The following is a 17,638-nucleotide window of genomic DNA, read 5'->3' on the forward strand; positions in this document are numbered from 1 at the left end:
CACCGAGTTACTTTCAACTCGGGAGTGGAGGGCAAATGATGAGGGCGGATTTCGCCCTCTAATGATATTGTGACACATGGCACCTCGAAACAACTAGGTGACACCCAGAACCACTTTGGCCACAACTTGCCTTAGCCAAGTTGATGGTGTCCCACCTGGCGGCCTGACACAGGCGCGACCTAGCCCTGGCACAGGCGCGACTTGGCCCTGGCTTAGGCGCGAGCTAGCAGCCTGGCATAGGTGCGACCTGGCGGCCTGACCCTAGCGCGACCTGGCCCTGGCGCGAGCTAGCAGCCTAGCACTGGCGCGACATGGCGGCCTGGCCTTGGCGCGACCTGGCGGCTTGGCCCTGGCGCGACTTAGCGGCCTGGCCCAAACGCGAACTGGCGGCCTGGCCCAGGCGCTGACTTGGCGACCTGCGAGACGTGGTCGGTGACAAATTCGACATGCATATCCAAACACTCCCACGATCCTTGGAAGTTGGCCCACGTGCCGAACGATCCGGAGGGTGGTCAACGTGCATGGCGGTTACCTCAGGGAATCTCAGGCCATTTAGATGACTTCTCGAAAATCTCGAATGCGGTGCGTGAAGCCTACGCCAAACTATGCCTATATAAAGGCACCAACCCCAATGGCATTGGGGGGCAAGTAAGCATATTCTAGCCCTCATACTTTGTGATTTTTAGTTCGCAGTCTAATATGAGAGTACTGACTTAAGCATCGGAGCGACCTCGCCGGGTTAGCCACCCGGGTCCTCTGACATTGATTCCTTCCAGGTCTCTAAAGAACTACGAAACTCAACAATCAATCTAGCTCGCCACCAGGCAGCTCGTCCCTCTGGTCAGCTCGACACCTAATAGGCAGCTCGACCCTCTGGTCAGCTCGGCCCTCTATTCAGCTCGTCACCTAATAGGCAGCTCGACACTCTGGTCAGCTCGACACCTAATAGGCAGCTCGACACTCTGGTCAGCTTGTCACCTAACCTGCCTAGCTCGGCCCAGTCAGCTCGTCACCTAACTTGCCTATCTCGGCCTATCCAGCTCGGCACCTAACTTGCCCAGCTCGGCCCAGATAACTCGGCACCCAATCTGCCCTCAGTTCGGCCTGGTCAGCTCGGCATCTAGGTCCTCATCCAGCAACAGTTCTCCACTTCGACCTCTGAGTTATCGACCACTTGGAAGCAGACCAAATGACGAGGCACTTAGCACAAAAAATTGATACATCACCAAAACATTGATCCATCAGTTATGAAGCCTACGGAATTGCGATGCCACAAACTTCAAGTAGTTGGCAATGAGTGCGAACGCCTTGATTTCGGAAATGGCCTTGCTGGTGCGTGTCAATGACCAAAGGATGACACTTGGGCGTGGATCAAGCGCCCATGTCAGCAGTTCCTCGCCACAGAAGTCACCGGGGCCAATGCGACGTGAATTGAAGAACCCTGGTAGTGATGACGAAGAGCATCTCACCCTCCCGCCTTAGGCACGTCCCTTTGATGCACAGGGTAGGCTTCAGCCTCTCACATATCGCTTCTAGCATCCACTCGTCCATCTGGTCAATTAGTGGCACCTGTTTTTTTTTTTTTTTGTTTTTTTGTTTTTTTCAAGCCAGACAGATTAAAATTCAATAACATAAAATATAAAACCATATATAAGACATATACAATTGATACTGACTCGTCGAACAAGGTCCAAGCAGACGTGGCGCTTTGATGTCTCTGCGGAGATCCATGGGTAGGCATTTGAGAAGAACTTCTTCGTCAACTCCTCGGTTCGCTCAAAACTACAAAACAGATTTTTCTATTTAGATAATTTTATTTTTTGTATTTTTTGTATTTTAGTTAATTTTATGTTATTTTTTATTATTTATAAATATATTTTTATTTTTAAGGTAAATTACAAAACCCCCTTATATTGTACTATAACTTTGAGACAAAGACTCCCTTCCCGTTAAAATCCACCGTTATAATATTTTTTAATCCCATACTATCTTTATAAATTACTATTCCGACAATTGAAAGAAAAACACTGTTGATCTTCCTGATCTACCTCAAATTCCTTTATGAACAGAAGCTCCTCTTAGCTTCTCAGAAAATGCTTCGGACCTTGGGGACGTCTCTATTTTGCACTTCCTTTTACTCATCATCTCACATTTCATCCTCTCTCTCATGGCTTCTTCATCTGGGAGCTTAGAGACATCTGAGAATTCTCATCCGACACCCTTTTCATTCTCTAACCAATTCACGACTTCTTCTTTCTCCGATCTTCTCGCCGGTGACGCCGATAAAGGGCTTAACGATAAGCATACGACCAGTCCCAGCTGTTAAGATTTACTAAGAACCCATAGAGCCAACCTTTGCATCTTCACTTCACTGGGCCAGTCTTTCACTCCTCTCCTCTCCTAGTCCCAAAATGGCCGGCATTAATGAATCACTTCCCGGAACTTCAGATTCCGGCAGCCGTATTTCCATATCAAACAAGAACAAGAAACTCTTCCTCTTTCTCCTCGTTGCCTCTGTTATCGGCATCGTCCTTGTGTCGCATCACGAAAAAAGTCAAGCAAAATACCCTCCTCAGCCCATGCCATCCTCAAATCCTCGTGTAGCAGTACCTTATACCAGGACCTTTGCTACTCAGCCTTCGCCACTGTCCCCGGTGCAGCTGACAACCTATTAACCCAAAAAGACGTAATTGAGCACAACCTATATCAACCTATCCCCGGTGCAGCTGACAAACCTAACAACATTACCATCACAGCTGTTGAGCACAACTACTTCACCATAAAAAAGCGCCTCACTCACTGACCGAACATGAAAAGATAGCCCTCCATGACTGTCTCGAGATGGTTGACGAGCTGCACGAGACAGCCGAGAACCTCAAACAGTATCCCAACAAGAACTCCTTAGCCCAGCAAAGGACCTCAAGATACTCCTCAGTGCCGCCATGATCAATCAAGAGACCTGCATTGATGGCTTCTCACATGACCAGGCTGACAAGGAAGTAAGGAACGCTTTGTTAAAGGGTCAAGAACATGTGTACCACATGTGTAGCAACGCCTTGGCCATGACCAAGAACATGACGGATACTGACATGGCCAAGGAAAGGCTTAAGATGGGGAGAAAACTCGGGGAGAGTGGAGATATAGATGGGTTCCCGGGGTGGTTTTCGGCAGGAGACTGGAGGCTGTTGCAGGCGTCGACGGTGACGCCGGATGTTATGGTGGCTTCTGATGGGAGTGGGAATTATAAGACGGTGTCGGTGGCAGTAGCTGCGGCGCCGAATAATAGTAATAAGAGGTATATAATAAGGATAAAGGCAGGAGTTTATAGGGAGAACGTGGATGTGTTGAAGAAGAAGAAGAATATAATGTTTGTGGGAGATGGGAGGAAGAACACTATCATTACAGGGAGCCGGAAGAACACTTACCTTTTCTGCTTTTTTATATAATTAAATTAACTTCTGCCCTTTATTCTGGACCGGACATACTGACAAGTATTGTCGCCTGCGTAGGTCGATAAGCAGGTTAGTCGAACTTCTGTTTTTCTCTCTGCTTTTTTTTTCTCTCTCTAGATCTTTAGTTCAAACTTTTGTTTGCTGGGTTGAAGTTCAAGCTGTTTCACCAGTAAGGTGCTCGACGTTTACTAGTCTCACGATCCCATTCCGATACGGGGTTTATCGCCGCTGCTATGTGTATCGTGAGGTAGGGGAAAATGAACAGTATTTTTTCATCCAGTAGTTATAAGGGTAGTATGGGAATTAAAAAATATTGCAACAGTCTTTTTTTGGATTGAAGACTAACGGAAGGGGCTCTTTGTCTTACTAAACGGGGTCTTTGTCTCAAAACAAAGGGGGTCTTTGTGAGGGGTCTTTGTAATTTATCCTTAGTTTTAATTTATTTATGACTTATGGATTAAACCATTCAATTCGGATGGTTGAACCGCTTAACCGAAAACCGATCCCCTGATTGGTTCTATTTCTGGTTCGTTTAAAAACTTTGGTTGTTCACGAGCTTCCTAGGACTAGGGGTGGCAACGAGTCGAGCTTTTCATGAGTTGCTCGAGCTCGGCTCGGCTCGGTTTCGTCTGAGCTCGAGCCCAATTCAGTGGCTCAATGGTTAAACGAGTCGAACTCAAGCCTAGTAGAACTTAGTTCGTGAGGCTTGCAAGTCGACTCGTATATATATATATATATAATAAAATTATAGAAAATAATAGATATAATAAAAATATTATAATTATTAATTATTATAATTCTTAAAATTTTAAATATAAAATGAAAAAATTATATATAATTTTTATTTTTATAAAATATTTTTTCTAAATATTTATAAAATATAAAACGAGCCGAACCGAACCGAGCTCAAACTTATGAACTCTTGACTCGAGCCAACTCGGCTCGAATCCACCCCTACCTAAGACGGTCTCATTGATTCTAGCTGTTTTATTTGGAATTGCTTGACGATGGCTATTGGATTTAGTGAGGCAAGGCTAGTTAGACCCTCTTAATCTTTCTTTGTATTGTCTGCTATTTGTTTTAATGTAATTGTTGTTTTTACTAAACAAAGGCCAAATCTAAGTAAATCCAATTTTAATTTGTATATATTTGAAACCAAATTAGATCTTATCTATCAAATTTGCATCAGATTCGATTCGAATTCAAATTGCAATCAGATATTTAATAGAATAATAAATTAAACAAAAAGTGATCACAATATTATATATTATTGATAAAAATAACTAAAAATGATTTTAATGTTGTATTTCATGAACATAAAGAATTGATTTTTTATTTGCAAAAGAATTGAAATTTACCTATATGAAACTTGAACCTACGAAAATTTAGTAAAAACACTAACATTCAAATAAAATTTTCTATATATAAATTGAATCGAATATAAGTTTTATATAATTATATTTAAAATTATAAAATATATATGTATATTTTATATACTATATATATATATATGAATTTATATATAATAAATTCAGTATGTTATATTTACATTAATTTATTACATATAAAAGTTGAAAAGTAATTAACTTTTATCCTTTTGTATTTTAAAAGATTAAAGCGAAGTTGGATTAAATCTGAAGCTGATTAAGATTAGACTTCAAATATGAGGTCTTCAATTCTGATTGGATTCGGGTGTAAGTTTTCAATAATTGGATCAGATCTAGATTTTGTTGAATCTGATCCGAATCCGATCCAATTACATCGCCAATAAGGATCATTTGCCAACAGTTGAACCGATTGACTTGATGTATTACTTTGTCTTTTAGTGGATAAAATAATTAGACAAAAATTTCAAGTGTATCATAATCAACCTAACTTCAGTATCAGCTATTAAAGATCTCACGACTTCTTTAGACTCAGTTTGGAAAGAGTACAAATGCAAATATGTACAGTTTAAATACATACAAAATATAAGATTGTGCACTTTATATATTTGCATTTGTACTCCTTCCAAACTCAGCCTTAAAGTCAATTTGGATGAAGTACAAATACAAATATATACAGTACAAATACATAAAATATAAGGTTTTTGCACTCTATATATTGTATTTATACTCCTTCCAAACTGAACGAAAAGTACAAATACAAATATATATAATACAAATACATACAAAATATAAGATTTTGTATTCAACCACTTCAACTGTTATCCAACGGGCCCCGGGCCTCATCTTGAGCTCATTTAACATTAAGAGCCTTAACAGATTTGGTGGGCTCAAATCGTTTATGTATTGTAATATATCATAACAAGAGTCTATATGATTTATTGTTATTTCTTTTCTTTTAATAAATTTGTTATACCCGTCAGACATTAAGCCATGTATTTGGACTATACTATAATATAAAATATTTTTGGATTATACTTTAATGGTTTTTTACAAAAAAAATTGGACTATGCCATAATATCAAAAACCCGAGTTAAACGGGCCAAGACTGAACTTGGTCAACTCCTTCTAATTAAGCCAGATTAAGTTTGCCACAAGGCGCTGAATGAACTAGTCTGAGTCAAGTTAGGCAAATCCTGGATTATGCCATATTGTTTTTAGTTATGTTGTTTAGTTAAAAATCAGAACGGCACGATGTTTCTCCTTTAAGTTAAATATTTATTTATTAGATATCAAAGCTGTCTCCCTGTCAGGATGGCCGAGTGGTCTAAGGCGCCAGACTCAAGTTCTGGTCCTCGAGAGAGGGCGTGGGTTCAAATCCCACTTCTGACAAGCGTTTTGGAAGCGTAGGCTACCCAGGTCACTGTTTTCAAAACCGGACCGGACCGGCAATCGGTCATCTGACCGGTTCCGTTTTCCTCAAAACCGTTGATTTTGGGTAGTAAATCGCTGAACCGGCTGGTTAATCGTTCAAACGGTTTTGATCGTCTTCCAAATTTTTAAATTTTTTATTTTTTTGTCAGAATGGGCCAGCCATTAGGGTCAAACAGTTGGACCATTTGAACCGATTTGTTTTTAAAAACCATGACCCAGATTGCGTAGTCTTTTTTTTTTAAATAAAAAAAGTGATTTATCTTCTGAGTTCACACGTGTATTTTCAATTTTTAACACATTAGTAAACATGTATATGCTTTTGCACGTGGCATTACAGGCCAAACTAAACTATACAAATACATGGTATCAAAATATTTAATACAGTTAACTCACCACAGAGAAATTGAAGATTTCTGGCAAAGCTCTTCTTTCCACATAAGTTTCTACGTCAACATTTAAATACTCAAATTGGACTTCGATTTTGGGAATATCAAGTCCAACTCTAAGCATAACCCAGATCCAGAGAAAGTAACTCGGTAAGTATAATCATGGGAAAAAAAAATCAGTTCAGCAAAAAAGGGAAAGGAAATGAAGAAAAAAAGAAGGTCCCTAATACCTATCAATCTGGTTTTTGAGCTTCAATAAAAACTTCTCATTATCCTCCTCTGCAACTCTCAACAATCTATCTAATAGAATCTTCTTCTTCCGTAAACAAAGACTCTCAATATCAACTTCTTTGGTCTCACCCCCTATTCTAGGTAGTAGACCTTTCCTTATGCAGTTATAAGTGGACAATTTTTGAACAATTATAAGTGGGCTGTTTCTGAAATAAGAGTAAATGACATATGTGCTCGCTGTATGCTTACACAAAAGGGGGTAGAAAACATCCAGCAAAAGTCCAGAAAGTATAGATTATGATATCTTTATGATTCCGCTTCATGAATTTGGCCCATGAAAACTCAGCCTTTTTTTGGGTATTTGGTGATACATCCGAATCCCCCATACTAAGGGTTGTTTGAGTAGTGCAGCACCACACTTAAAAGAGTTCGGATCTGCTGCTGACAGGGTGCTCTTCAAACCAACCTCACAATACGTCTTAGCAGCACATTGGGAACATCTCCCATTCTTGTATGTTTTTATTCATGGTATGGAATGAGTTGTAAGGTCAGTGATATGTGTTAAGAATTCCTCTAACCAAGGTCTCATGGAATCAATCTATTTTTCTATGTTAATTGTTTTTGGTAATTTTATGTTAAAATTAGAAAATTTAAAACAAAGTTCTTAGTAATCAAGCGAAGAAAAATGTATATACGCATAAAATATTTAAGAACACAAAGGCACTCTTGCTGTACTAAGCTCTTATTCCCCTTTTTTATGAGTTCGGATCTGCTCTCAGCGCCTCTCAGCCGCACATCTGAAACATTTCTTGTACTTTGTATTGTTATTCATGGGGAGATGTTCCCAATACACGGTTGAATAGGGCTGTGAGGTTGGTGTGAGGTGCGCTCTGTGAGGAGCAAATCTCAATTCATTTTTTTATAGCTAATATAAAAGAATTCTATTTTTTCTGCATTCTATAACTTTGATGTCTTTGATTTCTTTTTTTAAGCCTAAAAGGCAAAATTCATTCATTCTAAAATGTGTGTGTGTGTGTGAGAGAGAGAGAGGGAGAGAGATTTTATCGATAAATAATGAATAATTGTTTTATGTATTTTTTATATTTTTAATTCAGTTTTTATTTTTTATTTATAAAAAAACTGTTAAAAATGCAATTTGAGGCCAGAAAAAGGATTTTTTTTTGGTGAAAATAACAGGGTAAGATGCCTTTAGTACCTAAGAACACATAGATCTCAAAAATCTATCCCAAAAAAAAAATCATCTCAATCGGACATTTGAGCACAAAGTTAGGATCTCCAAAAATTTGCATATACACTGAATGTACAACCCGTGACCCAATGACCAAGTTGATTGGATTAACGGTTCAACCAATCGGATTGGATGGTTTTTGACCAAATCCTAAAGTTTAGCCAAACCAAACCCAAAATCATAACCGGGTGATGGTTCTAACAATTTGACTGTGTAAAACACTGCTTTTACATAATCTCCATCCTCAAAGCAGTTTTGATAGTGTAAAGTGAAACTTGGTTCTGCCTCAAACCAGCAAACCGAGTCTGCATCGCCTAAAGGTGCAACTTTTTCGGGTTAGGATTGGGAATTTGTCAAATTTTCAATAGACCCAACCCGAAGCCCGAGCCTGAAATAGTATAAACTGTTAACTCAGGCCAACCCGACTTGCAGCCCTAGTAGCCATAAGGCCCATAACGAGGAATCACCCCAATCCTTGCATAACCATCCTTCTCCTATATATATACACCATGTAGAAGTTGTTTTAAATTTACTTTGAACTATTAAATGCCACTACTACAAATTAAGGCTCTCTTTGCGGTGCAAATAGGGCTGTCAATGCACTCTGGAAGTCCGAAAACCTATCTGACACCAAATCCAATTATTTTGGATTCAGACATTTAAACCCAACCCAATTATTTTGGATTCAGATGTTATGATCTGCATCCATTTAACAATTGGATCAGATGCAAATTTAACCCCTTCTGATGTGATTAAGATTCAAGTCTGATTAAAAATAATTATATGTATCTATATGCAATATAAATTATGTATATATAAATATTTTTCATTTACATAAATTTATTTATATGTATAAGTTAAATAGTAATAAAATTTTTAAATAATTTAAAATTTCTGTATTTTAAAAACAATAAAACGGATGCAGATTAAATCCGAATGTGATTCAAGTCCAAAAATTCGGATTTGGGATTGGATTTGGATACGGAATTTCAGCAATTGCATTGAATTCAGATGTGGCTAAATCTAATTTGGATCCAATCCAATGATAGTCTAAGTGCAAATTTATATTACATGCATGTGTATCGGGAGGCAACCCAAACGGCGGCCTGGCTGGCGAAGAAGGCTCATTCTTGTCTAGTGGTGTCGTTTCTCTCAATCTTTGTACTCTTCTTAGTGATTTAGCTTCTATTTGTACTCGTTTTGTGTAGAACCTTTTGTTTCTATAAAAAACAAGTATTAAATTTAAAAAATTTATAACTAATCCGAACTTGCATGAATTTATTTTTAATGGCGACATGGCGTGGTGCTCCCATTTGCTTCCTTAAATGGTTTAGCCTCAAAGGCAGAGGAACGGGTCCTGCCTCCGCCAGTAGTCCTTTAAAGCCCATTAAAACCCAAGTGAACAAGCCCAAATCCGGTGCAAAAGGAGTTGGTGCCTTGCCTTAAAGGAGTCCAAGTCCATAAAAAAAAGGGTACCTTAAACGGGCCCAAACAAGGCGTTTGCGTAAACCATTCAATGGGGAGCTAATTTTACCTGTGTGAGCAGGACCATGAAATTACATGGAAGAATTTTATTCAAATCCATATGATCATTTTCTGAAATGAAGGTATCAATTATTACAATTGTAATATGAAATTTAGTCTGATATTTTGATTAATTAATGTTGTCAAACTTTATGAAAAATAAGATGATTCTCATATAGAGATATCACATAGAAAAATAGTATATAAATTGATATTGAAAGGTCTAAAGAGGATAATTTACAGTTCAGTTTTTATTTGTTTTCCCACCATTTGTTTTGTGGTTGTAAATGTCGTCTCTTTTATGGATAAGAATTAGTTATGATGTTATAAAATTTACCACAAAATGGAGTTTGGCACTTTATGGGATTTGAGTTATCTAAAATCAGATACATTCTCATCCATAAAGCATTCAGCGTACTTCTACCAAGGTTGATGAACTGAATGATTTTGTGAATAAAAAAAAAATAAATAATAAAATAATCAGGGTGAAAGTATAAGTCAAGTAGCAACCCAACTCCGGTCCAGATCCAGCCATTAAGGCGATTACAATTTCATTAATGACTTCTTCACTAAAAGACAAAGCAATAAATCTTTCAATTCAATCACTTTCAGTTAATGAAAACCCTCCAATTATTAACAACAGCCGAAGTGGCTTTGTCTTTCAGTTGATAAATAGTTGAGAAATATTTTTTTTTGATTGAAGTAATAAAATATTTGACGGGTATAATAATCAGTACAATATGCTATTCATCCATGTTCCTAAAGTATGTCATGGGTGTTTTTGTGTGTGTTTTCCCTATGGTTACCTATCAGAGTTCCAACTTTGATCTCAATAATAATGATGCATTCGTACCAGGGGGTAAGGGTGCCTATGGATCGGTTTTGGATTGGACCCTATTTAGTCTAAAATCAATTTGAACGGATTGAACAGACCAATAAGATATTAAATTAAATTAATCTAGTCCAAAATATTTATTAGATTGAATTGGGTTTGGTCCATCCATAACAAATTTATATTGGATTAAGCCAATATCTGATTCATTGATATAAGATAAGAATATATATGTCAATGGACCAGGTTTGGGTTGAAACCAATCTAAATCAAAATAAATTTAAACAGATTGGATAGTCCAGACATTGAATTGGACCAGTCCAAATTGATTCAAAACATTCATTGAATTGGACATGATCCATTTATAATGGATTCACATGGACCTGAGTCCAAATATAGTGCAACCCTACTTGCATCCCTAATTCATACTGATACCGTTTCCAGTTTCCAGTTTCTACAGTTGCACTGATATTGATGCTATTCCAAGAATGAAGAATGGACGCAATGTTCTTGAAACTTGAAGGTTATAGGATTATTATAACAGAGCTCAAACTTACGGCCTTGGTTTCATTTTCCATGGTGGTAGAGTGTAGAGTCTTGGAGGCATCAACTCAGATTGTCGATTAGCCAGCACAGACATGTTTCCTCTGAATATGTTCGATACAATGCAATAACATGTGCAGACTTACTAGGACTCAAATCTCTCTAATGCAGTTGTAGTTGTCACATATATATCGTCTCTTTGCACAAGATTATTTGTAGCTTGATTGCACTAAATTGTTTGAGTAATGCAAAATACAATCAAAATGATGTCATACTAATCCTAAATTTAGCTTTCAATCGTTTATGTAAAGGTGGCTGGAGATTGTATTATCGTAAGCTGCATTGATTGCACCAAAGAAAATGAATTTTGATTATCAATAAATAAATTGAAAGTAAGATTACTAATAGAGTAAAGGAGAAAACAACCAACATCAAAGTATTATTATATAATCCGATTAGTATGAGTTATCTAGAATTGGAAATATAGACTATTACCTGTAAAGAATAAATCAAACCCAAAACCCATTTGAAAACTGACATGTTTATTATTAAGGACTGACTGACCTCCTTAACATGAGCATTTTTCTTGCAACGGAGGAGTTCAACTTAATTTTGTCTTTGCTAGGTTTGTTGTACTGTTTAACTGAAACAAAAGAGGCTATAAAACAAAGCTGAGGTGGGGCTCCAAAAAGGTGTAGGAGCCTAGATACCTACAAACTCATAAATTTCCCCCATTATTGTATCACCTAATCCTCCTATTTTATATAGATATGGTCCAGACAAATTTCTTAATTTAACCAATTAATACTTTAAACTAAGAGAAGCAAACAGCCCACCACCCCATTTCTCAACCATCAAGTCTGCGTTTAGTTTACCCAACATATATTCAAGTTTCATGTGTAAGATTGAAAATATGGATTCATAATCACTAAAGACAATCTTAGAAGCTACCCCACTTCTGGGCCTCAACCTCTATTATCCTTTCCACACTCAATTTATTGCCCTAATCAAAACTCGATTCCGATGTGAATCCGGCAGAGACTAGTCAAACAAATCCAAAAACGATTCTGAGATATCTTCTATCTTCTACAAAGTTGCGTGGTGTGGGTTATAGTCCAATCAGACTTGTAATTCAAAAGCAGAGATAAAAGGATGTCTCTGGCAGGGTTGGCGGGTTGGGTCAAACACCGCCTACGCCGAGTCCGATCACAGGTCATCATCTACGTGTACGTATGATATCGACAGAAGACAGGGTAGAAGTAGAACATGGTCTGCACGGCCTTTCATCCACGTCACGTGCGAGTGTCGTTGAAAAAAAGAGGTCGGAAAATTGTAAACAAAAGAAAAAAAAAATCTCTTCGATACGGTAGACGACACGTTATCGCCACCAAAAAGGGAAACAGCAGATGTGGAACTAGCATGCTGCATGACTGCATGTAATTGCGAGTGAGTGAGAGAGAGTAGTCCTAAGTCCTAACACCTAAGTCTGGAGATAACAAGAGTCAGAGTCGACATGCAACGTCAAGATTATGATATATGAGTGAGAAGGTGTCCCACCCACCAGACGGACCCACACAAGTCGGCAGCTTTGCATGACTTATGGCTTCTACTTCCCACAAATAAAATTTGCCTTTAATTTTCTTTGTATTTATTTCCTCGGATCTTCCTGTTTTAATTCTCTGGTGATGATAAAATTTGGTATTTTTTGTTTGAAAAATTTTGGGCTGATTAGATATAAATTGACATATAATTATATTATTTGAGATTATTTATGGTTGAAATTGGCAAACTTTGAAAACGAATGTATGAGAGGCTGTTCCACTTATATATATATATATATATACGATGAAAATAGTTGAAAAGATATTTATAGTTTTTATTTTTCTTTATTTAAATTGTTATATTTTAATTTTCTTTTAATAATTTATTAATTTTGTAAAAAATCGGATCGAATCAGGTCAGATCCAAAAGTTTGACTTCCTCATCGAATTCAAATTCAGATCCATATTTATTAGACCCGATTGAATTTTTGGACTAAATTTAATATTAATAATATTAAATTGGATTCAGATATACCCCGATTCAAATTCGACCCGTTCCGATCCAATCCAATCCTATGTGGCTTTGACTCCCATAAGGGCAACCGGGCAGGGTGTGCGCTAGACTCGATTAGTAGGTTATAGTGGGTTAATTGTGAAAGGGTACACATGCGAATTCATTGACATTCACTATCCTACCATGGATTTGAATCTATGCCTTATGGAAAGGAGTTGAGGAGGGGTGCCTAATGATCAACTGAACACTACTTGGTACTTGTTTGGGAGGGCTTATACAGTGGCTTTTGGTGTTGCATGAACCAGGAAACCAAAAAAGCCAACAAGCTTTGTTTGGTGAAAATCTAAAAAGTCGAAAAAAAACTGGCAACAGCCGTAAAATCCACTTTCCGGTGAAGGTATGATAGATGGCATCTCGAAAGTGGTTTTATCATCGTAGCTCAATCACCACATGTCCAAATTGTCTCTTGGTCACCAGCAGCAGAAAATACACAAGTATAGGATCACTAGGTGGATATGGATAATATAAAAGATACATGATATCAAATATACATAAAAGACATGTTGTATATAAAATATCTGAACTGGAGTAGCTGAACATGATCGATGACGTGGGGCGTCAACATTATTGGTTAAACAGCCCCTAAGGCAGGCAGCCATGAAGTGCAGTCAATTCGGACTCAGAATTTCCATGTGGTTTGGGCCAGGACGATATTGAGTGGAAAAAATGGGCCCAAGCCCATAGTTTCCTGGGCTGGGTAGGCCGGGCTGGTTTTGATCTCCCTTACTCCCTAACCACAGGGCAGATACTGAGTGTAAAGCTTGATGATCTACTTATGCTCTTCATATGTGGAAAGTTCCGGCCTGATATCATTTGCTTTCTTAATATTTTTCTCACTTTTGTACATGAACCAAGCAAAACTAGAAAAGTTAATTATTGTCATTTGCAGTCAGGAATGCAATATATGATGATGATGATGATGATGGTGATGATGATGATGATGACAATGATGATGGAACTGGCATGCATGGACAAGGGTGGAAATATAAAGTTTATTTGAAGTTTAGGCTCAGTTTGGAAGGAGTGCAAATACAAATATGTACAATACAAATACATACAAAATGTAAGGTTTTACACTCTACATACTTGTATTTGTACTCCTTCCAAACTGAGTCATAAGGGGTGTTCGCCAATGTATTTGATTTTGTTTTTGAAAATAAAATTGATTGCCACATTAACAAAAAAAAAAAGAAAACTATACATTCGGTGGCAATTGTTTTTGTTTTAAAAAATAAGAGAAAAAACACTCCCTAAGATTTCTAGTGTTGGAAACACCTCGAAAGGTAAGCTATCACACTGACATTTGCTCACTAACAAAAATGATAGCATAATCCCTTTTATGGCTGCAATGTAGATAGTAAGTGAGATCATCCTACAAAGTTCCTCTGATTGTCTACACTTCTTTGATTGACGGTTAATTCAATACATAAAACTCATCTGCTAAATATGTACATGTTAATAGATGTACAGGAGATAATACTAGAAAGGCTATTGGTCTAGGACTATAGTACCGCATAAAAAATTCAAAAGTTTGTGGGGAGCAAGATCCCCCAAAGCAGATGGTGACATAAAGCTTTTGTCATCTTTTCTCCTAGACATTGCGATCTTGTTACTAGAGCTGATCTCCCATGCCAAAACTAAGTCAAAAAATTGGAGCCCAGTAATCTATTTGGTCTGAACAAATCCCGTATGTTTTTACTTTCTTTGGTCTACAAATTTCTATGAAGCAGATAAAGAACTCCATTTAACTAGGTTTAGGGTCCTGATTCGGGTAAATAGGCTCTAAAGATCAATATTGCACTTGGGTTTAATTTCTAAAGAGATTCATTCCCTCCTCAGGATTTGATACAAATATATTAGTTAAACTAAACAAGGGTTCCTGTCTGTTGATTATTCAAGCAAAAAAAAAAAAAAAAACTGCAGGCACGAGAGTAGAGATCTAGGCCTTATTAGTAGGTAGGAAATTAAGGTGGATTTAATAGATCTACAACTTATGTCATTAATGGAGGAGAATAAAACGTTTTATTCTCGAAATGTAATATTATTTTTATATGTTTTCCATAACATACACAGTATTGACAAGTCTCCCATCTTGTTTAACATCATAAATAAACAAGAAATGACTTTGATATACTGACATTTGGTCAAATATTTGACAACGATATTTCGAAAATTGATCACTCAAGTACTTCCTGAATGGAATGGCCGTGCCTTTTCCTAATATATATTAGTGTCTCCCCAACTTTGTTTATTAGACAAAAGTTGGTTCTTATGTTCTTGGCCAGTCAATTCTGTTTGGTCCTACCCGCAAAAGCAAACAAATAATAATAATAATAATGCTAAGTTGTACAAATCCCAGCTGGGGTCACTTCATCATCTTTTTGTTTTTTCTTTGTAAGCTATATATATATATTCATTCATTTATATTTTATGGCTTATTAAAACATTGATGAAAGGAGGAACCACCACACTAAGCCTACAAATAAAAGAATATATAGAATAGCTATTATTATATATAAATAGAAAGAAATAAAATACGAACAATCTTTTCATAGAAAGCCTCATCCCTTACTTCACACTTGCCAAAAAAACAAAAGAGTGACTTAACGTGTTGTCATTATTCATGTTAGCATTAGTTTGGAGAGAATAAAATTTGAATAATGCACAAATGTATTTTGTACTTAATTATTGTTATTATTTCTTTCCTCATGCACGTCTTCTCACTTCTTATACGGTAGTTCACAATTCAATCCATACATATTCCCAGTCTTCTTTGCCCTAACTGTGTCATTTTCTACTATTACTTGAAGAAATTTCTATACACACTATCTTCTACGTGAATGTTGTGACAGAATTTGGCTGACAACAGCCCATATGAACTTCATGCACAAGGTATGATTATATAGACTAACGTGTCATGTTGAGAGAGAGCCTGTGGTTAAGGGTGTCAATGGACCGGTTTTGGATTGGATCCTGTTCAGTCCAAAATCAATTTGGACGGGTTGGATGAACTAACAAGACATATTGGATTGGATCAATTTGGTCCAAAATATTTATTAGATTGGATTGGACTTGGCCCATCTGTAATAAATTTATATTGGATTAGGTTGGATTAAGCCAATATCTAATCTATTTAAATCAAAATGAATTTGAACAGATTGGACGGTCCAAACATTAAATTGGACTGATCAAAATTAATCCAAAACATTCATTAGATTAGATTGAACCTAATCCATTTATAATAGATTCACATTTGACTGGAGCGGATTGGACCAAATCCAGTCCAATTGACACCCCTACCTGTGGTCAGCATGAAAAGCTCAGGTTTTGATGTTGTTGTTGCTGTTGCTTTGTGTTGAGAGAGGCAGATTTATTGTTCATTTGTTCATCAATCTTACAAGAAAAGTAGGACAAATGGATATCTGTAGTATGGATTAAACTTGCTCTATGTCGTAAAAGAAACAAAGCCCACGACTCAACCAGGCCGGCCGACAAAAAACTGCCCCAATTGGTGTTCGTTTTTAAGCATTAATTATATTTTATATAGGCGCATGGAATTTAATTTTAAATTGACCCTCTTTTTACTTTTCTATTTTCTTTAGTTTTTTCTAAATCGCATTTTTGACAGCCGCAAATCTTGAAGAGGCTAATAAATGGCAAGTGGGATCCACGAGGATTCGTAAGTGGGTTGGGCCCCGCGAAGCTTTTCGTGCTGAAGACCGATGACGATGACTAATCTATAAGAGACCACGTGTCAAGATCCAGATATGCCGACAATCGCTATTAAAAGTCCTTCTGCGGTCCTGCCAGCTTGCTGGATACGGAGACAGGGACACTGACCCGAGTCGGAAAGGTCGACCGTGCAACTGCAACGGTGCAACTCTCAAACTCAAAGAACCAAGAAAGTGGGATCAGTGGTGGGTGGGTCTCGAATCTCCATGCCCCAACACAGTTGCTTTTCACTTTTTCAGCTTTGGTAGGTGGACTGGACGCCGTTCCTGAATCCTATCCAAATCGGTAGGCCCGTACCCATAGTGTTTAAGGAGTCTCATCTCTCAGTCTCTTCTCTCATGTGGTCCAGACTCCAGTGTACGAGCGAGCAAAGTATATCGCTTTCGTACGGGGATGGATCACCCGACCCGATCAGTTTGAATATAAAAGGACAGACATTGGTAATTAATTTGATGGCATTCCTCATCCATAAAACATTGGGAAAAGTACGGAGACACACGATGCAGAATTCGGAATTCCAGCCCCCTCTACAAGTAGCCTTGTCCCCCCTATAAACCACATCCTGCTCGTGAATTTAACATCAATTCACGGTCAGGATGCATTCCCCTGTACTTTGGGCCTAGTAAATTTTGAGCTGGGCTGATTCGTACCTCTCCCTAAAACATTCTTATGGATGTTTTACACACAATGACATATCAAACCGTGAAAATATAGAATAAAACTTTTTGAATTTTACTCTCAATAAAATTAAGGTA

At 37.5% G+C, this 17,638-nt stretch overlaps 1 non-coding gene and 1 pseudogene across 1 annotated transcript; both read left to right on the forward strand.

Moving 5' to 3' along the window:
• Window positions 1–2,137: 2,137 nt before the first annotated feature.
• Window positions 2,138–3,451, forward strand: LOC104592590 (pectinesterase 1 pseudogene; annotated as a pseudogene).
• A 2,694-nt stretch (window positions 3,452–6,145) lies between these two features.
• TRNAL-CAA (transfer RNA leucine (anticodon CAA)) lies at window positions 6,146–6,229 on the forward strand. The gene has a single exon. It is a non-coding gene; the product is annotated as a tRNA-Leu (tRNA).
• The last annotated feature ends 11,409 nt before the right edge of the window (window positions 6,230–17,638 follow it).

The sequence above is a fragment of the Nelumbo nucifera genome, chromosome 8, assembly GCF_055504915.1.
Source record: "Nelumbo nucifera cultivar China Antique chromosome 8, China Antique-T2T, whole genome shotgun sequence".
NCBI lineage: Eukaryota > Viridiplantae > Streptophyta > Magnoliopsida > Proteales > Nelumbonaceae > Nelumbo > Nelumbo nucifera.